We start from the raw sequence: 10961 nt of genomic DNA, 5'->3' as shown, positions 1-10961 counted from the left end.
TAATAAATAAATAAAAATAAAAAAGAAAAGATAATTATCTATCTTGGATTTTTTAAAAATTTTTTATGGTAAGAAATATATACAGTAAAATTCACCCATTTAGCTTATAACATCTGAGTTGTAATAAATGCATATAGTCATTTAATCACCATCACCATCAAGTCCTAGGACAGTTTCACCATCCCCCCAATTCTCTCATGCCCCACCCCATCCCCTGGCAGCCACTGACCAGATTTCTGTCCTGATAGTTTGACTTTTCCAGAATGTTGTATAAATGGAATCATACAATATGTCTCCTTTTGAGTCTAGTTTCTTTCACTTATAAAGCAATTGCATTTCATCCCTTATTGTTGCAGTATCACTAGTTTATTTCTTCTTGCCGAGCGTATTCCTCTATCTGGATAAACCACAGTTTGTTTACCCATTCCCTGGTTGAAGGACATCTGGGCTGTTTCTAGTTTGGGGCAATTATGAATAAAGCTGCAATAAACATTCATGGGCAGGTGTTTGTATGAACATAAGTTTTCACTTCACTTGGTTAAATATCCAGAAGTGGGAGTGCTGGGTTGTATGGTAAGCCTGTATTTAATTTTATAAGAAACTGGTCAACTGTTTTCCAAAGCAGACTGTATCATTTTTGCATTCCATACCGGCAATATATGAGCATTCTGGTTGCTCATAGAGCTTATTTTTAATGATCATAATACCAACTCGTGTTTCCTAGCCCTGACCATATGCCAGGCACCATGCTAAGTATACATTGTCTCTCTTAATCCACATGGCAGTTCTGAGGTTGGTAGTTATGATTCTTCACAGACGAGAAAATGGAGATGTAGTTAAAAGCTAACAAAAACAGGGAGGTCCCGTCGTAATGAACCCAACGATCATCCATGAGGATGCAGGTTCCATCCCTGGCCTCTCTTAGTGGGTTAAGGACCTGGCTTTGCCGTGAGCTGTGGTGTAGGTTGCAGAGGTGGCTCGGATCCTGTGTTGCTGTGGCTGTGGTGTAGGCCGGCAGCTACAGCTCCAATTTGACTCCTAGCCTGGAAACCTCCATATGCCGCGGGTGCGGCCCTAAAAAGACCAAAAAAAAAAACAAAAACAAAAAAAAAACTAACAAAAACGTGCCCAAGTTCCCATAACGACCTCTTCCTGCCCTTCATTCATTCATCCAATAACATTAATGAATGTTCCTGCTGGTGACAGGCACTAATCCAGGTGCAGGGAATTTAGCAACAGACAAAATAGACCAAGTGCCTGCCTCCACAGAGCTATTTCCAGGTATGAAAAGAGTATTCATCAGATAAAGAATCGTGAAAGGTCTCATGAAAGACAAGTAAAGCATATGTTGAAAAACTATATTGATAGAGTGCTCTGATTGGATTTAGCAAGTCAGGAAGTGATTTTTTTTTCTTTTTGTCTTTTAAGTCCGAACCTGCAGCATATGGAGGTTCCCAGGCTAGGGGTCCAATTGGAGCCACAGCTGCCGGCCTACACCACAGCAACAGCAACTCGGGATCTGAGCCATGTCTGCAAGCTACACCACAGCTCATAGCAATGCCGGATCCTTAACCCACTGGTCGGGGCCAGGGATGGAACCCGTGTCCTCATGGATGCTGGTCGGGTTCGTTAACCATTGAGCCACGATGGGAACTCCCTGGAAGTGGTTTTTAAGATGAAGCAAAGGGTGGGGATGTGAAGAGGGGATGGCAGACAAAAGGAACAGTAGATGCAAAAGCCATGAGGATGGAAGAAATTGGCCAGGGTGATGGGACTTTGAAAGCCAAGGGGAGACTAGAACAGGAATAGGCTGAAGAAGTAGGCAGTGCAAGGTGGGGGGCAGGGGCCTTGAAGGTTGTGCCACGGGATGGGGAGCCTTTGAAGGATCATAAGCAGAGAAGCGACAGGACAAGCTTCACTATCCCCGTCACCAGCCCTAGTCCCCTTATTTTTGTTTTCTGTGCTTCTGAGTGGCCCACCTTGTCTTAAAGAGTCATGAAACCAGGGTGACCATCTCCAGTACAAATTCGTGCTGTCCAGTTTCTACTGATGGTCCTTCTAAAAATCCACTGTCAATTCCCAGTTGCATCCCCCCGTGACTCAAACCATGCCTCACGCTGAAGCTCCCAACTGCATTATCTCCCCTCTTCCTCTTTGCAGAGAAGATGCTAATAGTGAAAGTTTGGGTTTAAGAGAGTTGTACAGTACAAAAGGGTAGGAAGATAAAAGAGCAGAGATATAGGTGAAGAAAACTGTGTTAAAAGATAAACAATAACAGAGAGTTCCCATCATGGCTCAGAGGAAACAAATCTGACCAGCATCCATGAGGATGCAGGTTCGGTCCCTGGCCTTACTCAGTGGGTTAAGGATCCAGCATTACCGAAACCTGTAGGTCGAAGTTGAGGCTCAGATCTGGAGTTGCTGTGGCTGTGGTGTAGGCTGGCAGCTGCAGCTCCGATTCCACCCTAGCCTGAGAACTTCCATATGCCGAGAAGGTAGCCCTAAAAAGACAAAAAAATGATAAGTAATAACAGGCTAGATGGTTCATAATAAGCAAAGGGAGAAAGAGTTTTAATAGAAGGAGGAAGCCTGGAAAGGCAGGTACATAACACATGGAAGTGTACAGATATGAAAAATGTGGATATGAAAACAGGAGCAAGTGGTATTCTCACAAATGAACTGGGCTTTTTAAAAACAACTTTCTGTTATGAAATAGGGTACAGCTGATGACAAAGTATCATAGAAAATGTATTTTCTGGAGTTCCCGTCGTGGCGCAGTGGTTAACGAATCCGACTAGGAACCATGAGGTTGCGGGTTCGGTCCCCGCCCTTGCTCAGTGGGTTAACGATCCAGCGTTGCCGTGAGCTGTGGTGTAGGTTGCAGACGCGGCTCGGATCCCGCATTGCTGTGGTTCTGGTGTAGGCCGGTGGCTACAGCTCCGATTGGACCCCTAGCCTGGCCCAAGAAATAGCAATAACAGCAACAACAACAACAAAAGACAAAACGACAAAAAAAAAAAAAAAGTATTTTCTACCTTGAACTTTCACCAAATGAGACATAAATTCTGTCTCTAACACTTAACAACAACAGCCTTGGAGGCCCTCTCCTTTAATAGGCAGTGGCAAGAGGATGGATGAGCAAAGTACCATGACAGTCAATAGGGGAGTTTTTTTGTTTTTTGTCTTTTTGCCATTTCTTGGGCCGCTCCTATGGCATATGAAGGTTCCCAGGCTAGGGGTTGAATCGGAGCTGTAGCCACTGGCCTACACCACAGCCGCAGCAACTCGGGATCCGAGCCACATCTGCAACCTACACCACAGCTCACGGCAATGCCGGATCCTTAACCCACTTCGAACCTGCAACCAGGGATCGAACCTGCAACCTCATAGTTCCTAGTCGGATTCGTTCATCACTGCGCCACGATGGGAACTGCATTATAGGGGAGTTTTCAGCTACATTTCTGAGGACACATTGGAATAAAATGGAAAAAAAAAAAAAAAACATAACCCTCCAAAAGAGGAATCTTCATAACATTTTTCTTTGTGCAAAAAAAGAAAAAAATTGTAAGTATATAGGATGAAAATACAAAGTAATTTGAACAGCCTTTGTTAATGAGACCCAGAGAGGCTTCTACATTTCATGTGTCTCTGCTAATGTACTGTTTTACTCTGACTCTGTTAAAAGGAGTCTCCGATAGCCTATAGATTTGCAACCGGTTTCATTATTTTTCAAGTAGCTGTACGATGATAAATTGAGTAGACATTGTGCAGCGCATGTTATTTTATTCGATCAAGATAGTGTCTTTCGTCCATTAAGAGGCCTCTCCATAGCGTCCTTCACCTGAAGAGCTGGGCTTTTTATGAAACTTCTTACAAAAAACGCACACAGGAGCTCCCGTCATGGCTCAGTGGTTAACGATCCCGACTAGTATCCATGAGGATGCAGGTTCGATCCCTGGCCTCACTCAGTGGGTTAAGGATCCCATGTTGCTGTGGCTGTGGTGTAGGCGGCCTGCTGTAGCTCAGATTCGACCCCTGGCCTGGGAACCTCCATATGCCACAGGTGCAGCCCTAAAAAGACAAAAAACCAAAAACAAAACAAAACAACAACCAAAAAAAACACAGAATGTCTGCATCACCTCACTTTACCCACTAATTGCCAGTAGCATAACCCCTTCCCTCAGCATTGGGACAACCAAAAATACCCTCTACAAATTTCCAATGCCCCCAGGGGCCCTCAAGCACAGTGACACTTAGATCCTGTTTTCACTGAGTGGCAGAAGCTCCCCAGGCCAACTTGTCGTGGAAGAATACAGTTTAATTTCTGCATTAAATTTTGTTCCAAATGTCTTTGGTGCTCCTTTATGGACTATTTTTAGCGCACGCCTTTTCATGATGACAGGTTCTTTTGCTGCCCTGCATTCCAGAATTTTCTGAACGTCCTGGACACCGGCGTTCGTTCTTGACCTGATGATCTGAATGTTCCCATATCCTGGACACCCAGTTCGTTTTGACTGGTACTCTGGCTCTCCGTGCGTGCCCGTCCTTGCTAAGGCAATTATAACCTTCAGCTCGCTTCGGCAGCTCCCCTGTTCCCACGGTCACAGCTCGCATTCAGTCATGCGTGTAGTCCCGGATGCTCTTACATCGGGACCCTTCCCTGTTGACTCCATCAGGTGCAGAATCCGTAATTCCTTCACTTATTCAACCAAGTGATCATTACACCAGCCAAAGGGACCACCCCGTGGGTGCCAGCCTTACACCTTACGACAAACAGAAACCCTTTTTATAAAATTGACATGAACTCGTACAATCACTATCATGGAGCTGCCATTGACTCATGCGTCTGATACGCTCAAGTTTCTCCCCATGCCAGGGCCATTCTGCAGGCAGGAAGCCATTGCTTCCAAGAGCTGATGTGACACTTTCACTTTAGAAAAATGACGGCCGCCCCCCCCAAAGTATGTTATATGAATGTCATAGTTTTTAAAACATTACCGTTTGTGTATTGTTCAGGGCAGCGAGCTTTTCTTGCTTTATCAACTTTCTAACTGTAGGTTTCAAAATCCTCATACGCTTGCACTGAACAATGTTCCACAGAAAGCCAAGCAGGTTGAACAATTAGAGCCATTCTTTTCTGGGTGCTTATTGTGTTTTTCCTTTCCTTTATATTCACGTAATAAATAATGAATCGTTTTTATTGCAACAACTCATACAACGTAGGAAAATGTAAAAGTCATTCTTAGTTCACTTCACCCCACAGACACAAAACCAGCACACGACCATACACACTTCTCTCCCCACGTGCCACTCTTGATGTTTTCTTTCCACACCCATCTTGGCGGGATCATGTCGCGGCACCTGTACCAATCACATTTACAGTTTTTTCCTTTTAAATTAAGTTATATCTCATTGGGCTTATTGCTCAGTGACTTGTTCTTTCCCCTTTAAATTTCCAGTGTATTCTGGAGACCTTTCTCTGAATTTTGGTCTGCCTCTCCTTTTAGAGGCTAAATGGTATTCCATAGTTTGACCATACCATAAAATATTTTATGTCAGACAGTCTCCAACTTGACTGGCAATGGTTCGATTTACAACTGTTCTATTCATGGTAGTGTGAAAGCCGTACGCATTCAGTGGAAACCGTACTTAGAATTCTGCATTCTGATCTTTTTCTCAGGCTAGGGGTGCTGGGTGCTACTTACTCCCTCATGATGCTGGGTGCGGGCAGCGAGCTGCAGCTCCCCGGCAGCCAGGCAATCGGGAGGGTACACAGTTGACGCACAACCACTCTGTTTCACCTTCAGCACAGTTTTCAATAAATTACATAAGATATTCAACTCTTCTATTATAAAACAAGCTTTGCGTTAGACGATTTTGCACAACTATAGGCTAATGTATGTGTCCTAAGCATGTTTAATTAAGGTAGACTTAGCTCAGCTATGATGTTCCACTGAGCCACAACGGGAACACTGAAAAATCTGTGAAATGCATTTTTGGAGTTCCCATCGTGGCTCAGTGGAAACGAATCTGACTGGTATCCGAGAGGACACAGGTTCGATCCCTGGCCTCACTCAGTGGGTTAAAGATCCGGCGTTGCTGTGAGCTATGGTGTAGGTCGCAGATGTGGCTTGGATGCCACGTTGCTGTGGCTCCGGCATAGGCCGGCAGCTACAGCTCCAATTCGACCCCTAGCCTGGGAACCTCCATATGCTGAGGGTGTGGCCCTAAAAAGCAAGCAAAAAAAAAAAAAATATATATATATATATATATACACATACACACACATACACACACAAATCAATTAGTCCTTTTCTATATGACATCTGGGTTTTATGTCTTGTTGGGGGAAAGCTTTCTTGAGCAGGTGAATTATAAAAATATTGTTCACTTTTTTTTTTTTTTTTTTTTTTTTTTGGTCTTTTTGCTATTTCTTGGGCCGCTCCCACGGCATATGGAGGTTCCCAGGCTAGGGGTCGAATCGGAGCTGTAGCCACTGGCCTACGCCAGAGCCACAGCAACTCGGGATCCGAGTCTGCAACCTACACCACAGCTCACGGCAACGCCGGATCATTAACCCACTGAGCAAGGGCAGGGACCGAACCCGCAACCTCATGGTTCCTAGTCGGATTCGTTAACCACTGCGCCACGACGGGAACTCCCCACATTTTTCTTCTAATGCGTTTAGAGTGTTGCTTTGTTTGTGTTTGTTGTGTAGCAGGGCGTTGTGTTAGTTTCCCAGTGCTGGGTGCATCATGACAACAGAAATGTATTTTCTCCCTGTTCTGGAGGCTTGCAGTCTGAAATCAAGGTGTTGGCAGGATTGAGTCCTTCTGGGGGGGCTCTGAGGAGCAGGCCTCCCATGCCTGTCCCCCGGCTTCTGGTGGCCGCCAGCAGTCCTTGGACTTCCTTGCCTCACAGGCCCCTCATTCCAGTCTCTCCCTCCATCTCCCCTGGGCCTCTCCCCTGGGCCCGTGTCCTTCTCTGTCCCTTGTAAGAACACTCTCATTGGATGTAGGACCCACCACAATCCAGTACGAGCTCACCTCAATCCTTGCTGTAATGAAATCTGCAAAAACCCCATTTCCAAACAAGTCACATTTGGAGTTTCTGGGTGGACATGAACCCTGCGGTGACACTCTTCACCTTATTTTATTGTTTCTTTTTACAGCTGCACATGTGGCATGCGGAAGTGCCTGGGTTAGGGGCTGAATCAGAGCTACAGCAGAGGCCTACGCCACAGCCATAGCAATACTACATCCAAGCAGCACCTGCAACCTATGCCATAGCTTGCAGCAATACAGGATCTTTAACCCACTGAGCGAGGCTGGGGATTGAACTTGCATCCTCACAGAGACAACGTCATGTCCTTAACCCACTGAGCCACAATGGGAACTCCCTCAACTAGTTTAATTTTTTCCAAAGGAAGGCTAGTAGTTTCTATGGTTTTCTTATATAGCCCTTTCTTTCCTCACAAGTATGATATGTTTGCCATAGATTAAATTTAATGGATCCGGTTCAGAACTCTGTTTTGTTCCGTTGATCTGTTTCTTCTACACCATTTCAATTATAATAATGTCTAAAATGTTTTGCTATATTGTAAATTCCCTCCTTCCCCTCCTCGTACTGGTGTTCTTTATTCAAACACTTTTTAGCCATTCTTGCACGTACTTTCTAATTCACGTGAGCTTTAGAAAGAGCTTATGGAGTCCATTAAAAACATGCTGGGATTTTGACTGGAATTGTATTGAGTTTAGAGATCAATTTGGGGAAATCTGACACGTTTACAATATTGAATCTTTAGGCCATGTTCCCCATTTATTTAGTAAAGGTTTGTGGCTTCATATAGGTCTTGCATATTTCTTATTAGGTCTAAAACTGGTGATTGTACAAATTAAAAAACATATTGTAAATGGTTCCCTTTTTCTATTACCCCCCCCCTTTTTTGGCCACTCACGTGGCATATGGAAGTTCCTGGGCCAGGGATCAAACCTGAGCCACAGCAGTGACCCAAGCCATAGCAGTGACAACGCCAGATCCTTAACCACTAGGCCACCAGAGAATTCCTCTATTACCTTTTTTTTTTTTTTTTTTGATCTGTGATTTTGCTTTTAATTCTTAAGCTTTATGAGCAGATAATTTACAAATCTGTGCTGATGGTACAGCTCCCCTAATTTAAACCTTCCATGAGTTGGCAAAAGCGCCATTATCAATCACACACATCCGGTAGTTCTACAGTTGTGTTTGTGAATACCTATTTAAAAGACAATCCTGAATTCTAACAGCCTGACCTTGTAAGAATTCACACATGAAGTTTGCTAACATATCTTGTCACACTGAATTTTAAAAGCATCTGATTTTAAAGATCATCTACAAAATGTGAGAAATGCTAAATATTCTTTACTTAATGCTGTACATAAACCTCGCTAAAATGCCTTTCAATAAGTAAAAGGCAGCATTTTAGATCCAGATGATTTTAATGAAATTGGCATAGTTAAGATCAAAAAGCTAAAGGGGACACTGTCAGTTTCTCTTCAGCTCGTGCCTTACCAGGCTAGTTGAACACAACTTGAAACACAGGAGAATCTTGCTCTGTTCTATGAGATAGCAAAGGGATCGTCTCAGTATTTAAATATATTCGTACAACCAGTTATAGAAATCTAAATGTGAAACCAGTCTCCTATAGGTTCTGAGAAGGTAGTCACCATTTTCCTGAAAAGTTGAACACTCCACACGCACGTTTAACCATCTCTGTAGGAGGGGAAGGCAGCGCCAGTACTCGTGCAGCTGGAATTACTACTAAAATCCAAAAAGCTGACCGCATTCATTTAGCCACCAACCAACCGTATTTAAATCAGGACCATCCAACAGAAACATTCCGAATTCTGAAGTCCAGTGTATGAGATCAGTTTAAATATGGTACACACATAAAAGTCATGACACATGTCGGTCTTGTAATGAACAGGGCGGTGGCCAACTTTTACTCAGGAGTAGCTTTTTTGAGACAAGCTACCAAGTCGTCCCTTTCTCCCTCCGTCTTAATGCCAGCGAAGACCATTTTCGTTCCAGGGATGTACTTCTTGGGATTCTCCAAGTGTTCCAGCAGTGTCTCCTCTCCCCAGGGGATGCCTTTGTGCTTGTTGGCATCTGTGTAAGTGAATCCAGGAGCCTGACCTGTCTTCTGCCCAAACAGACCATGGAGGTTTGGTCCCGTCTTGTGCTTGCCTCCCTTTTCTACAGTGTGGCACTGGGCACCCTTCTGAACAAAGACCTTCTTGCCCTTCTCAACATCACCCATTTTAAAATCGTTCTTTTGCCGAGCTCAACAGACAAGTGGCCACTCGCAGGCCAGATGTCCCGCTTTCTAGGTCCAAGGACACGCGGGTCCGCACCTATGTCTATTACCGTTTCTGATTGTTCTTTGCTGCCTTATAGAAAAGCCATTTATTGATTTATTTTTGTATGCTGATTTTGTATCCAACCACCTTGCCTCAACTATTTTATTCTATATCTCAGTTGATTTTCATAGTTTTTCTCAGTAAATTGCTGTACTGTTTGAAAAACAGTGATAGCTATTTCTCTTCCTTTCCAATGTTAAAATCTTTCTTGAAGGTTTCTGCTGTTCTATTGGCCAGGACCACAACTGTCAATGTTAGACAGCGGCCGGTTGGGTGGACGAGGTATTTGCAGAAGACGACGTACGAGGGCAAACAAATCCAGCCACAAACACTGCATGAGGGCACAGCGAACCAAAAACCCAAAAGAAGGAAAGTGGCAGACGCTTGACTGGAAAGTGCTTCCTGTCCTTCGTCTTACGTGAATATTATTTAACATCTTCCACATCCTTCACAGACCTCTGCTAGGCAGTGCCATCATGTTACCTGGCAACACGGGAATGCGCTCTGCCTGCAGGGCAGAGGTTTCAGCCTGGCTGTTACCCCAACAGTTGAGCCAGTCTGACCATTCATAGCTCAGTCACAGTGACCCTCAGCTGCCATGTAAGCCTGTGCTAATATGCCTGGGACTGAGGTTCTTGTTGCTATGTAGGATGACGTTCCCTTCCCAAGGGCAACTTTTTAAGTAAGTCTTTGCAACTAATCAGCTTTCTCTGCGTGGTTCTTGGTTTCTGGCCATCTAGGTGTTCACCTGCAAATCTGGCGGAGCAGGAATTAACTCTTGGGGTTGCAACTGGCTGGGGCTGGCCCCAGACACCACTGCCTTAGCTTCACAGCAATGCTTTTCCTTCATTCATGTCTTATAGACCAAGTGCCTACATAATTGCAGTTTACTACATAGATGAGTAGTGCTCAGCCTATAAAAAGAAAAACCCCAAAATTTAAATGGAAGCTTGGGTTTCTATAGATATTATGATGCCACTTAAAAACAGAAACTGAGCTCTAGTAAAGATGGGAATCTTCTTTCTTTTTTTAGGGTCACACCTGTGGCATATGGAAGTTCCCAGGCTAGGGGATGAGTCAGACCTGCCGCTGCCGTCTACGCCACCGCCACAGTAATGCCAGATTGGAGCCAGGTCTGTGACCTATACCGAAGCTCACAGCAACGCCAGATCCTTAACCCACTGAGCGGGGTCAGGGGTCGAACCTGCATCCTCAGGGATACCTATCGGGTTTGTTACCTCTAAGCCACAACAGGAACTCCAACAATGGGAATCTTAATATTTTTAAGGATAAAGTTACCAGAAAAGATGAAGGCCTTGTCTATGTTTGTGTGCCAAGCTGTGTCCATGAACAAACCTACTTTTGCCCTCAGTTAAGATTTCCTTTCAAGGAGTTCCCTGGTGGCTCAGCAGGTTGAGGATCCAGTGTTGTCACTGCTGTGGTGCAGGTTCAATCCCTGGCCCGGAGACTTCCACATACTACCAAAAAAATAAAATAAAATCATATTATAAAAAAAAATATTTCCTTTTAAAACCAGGGAAGGAGTTCCCACTGTGGTGCAAT

The 10961-nt window shown here is 44.3% G+C and overlaps 1 pseudogene; it reads right to left on the bottom strand.

Annotated features, from left to right (window-relative positions):
- Positions 8456-9646, bottom strand: LOC100523020 (annotated as a pseudogene).

The sequence above is a fragment of the Sus scrofa genome, chromosome 12, assembly GCF_000003025.6.
Source record: "Sus scrofa isolate TJ Tabasco breed Duroc chromosome 12, Sscrofa11.1, whole genome shotgun sequence".
Lineage (NCBI taxonomy): Eukaryota > Metazoa > Chordata > Mammalia > Artiodactyla > Suidae > Sus > Sus scrofa.
Note: the sequence above shows the minus strand (reverse complement) of the source record. Positions and strands in the feature narration are given on the sequence as shown.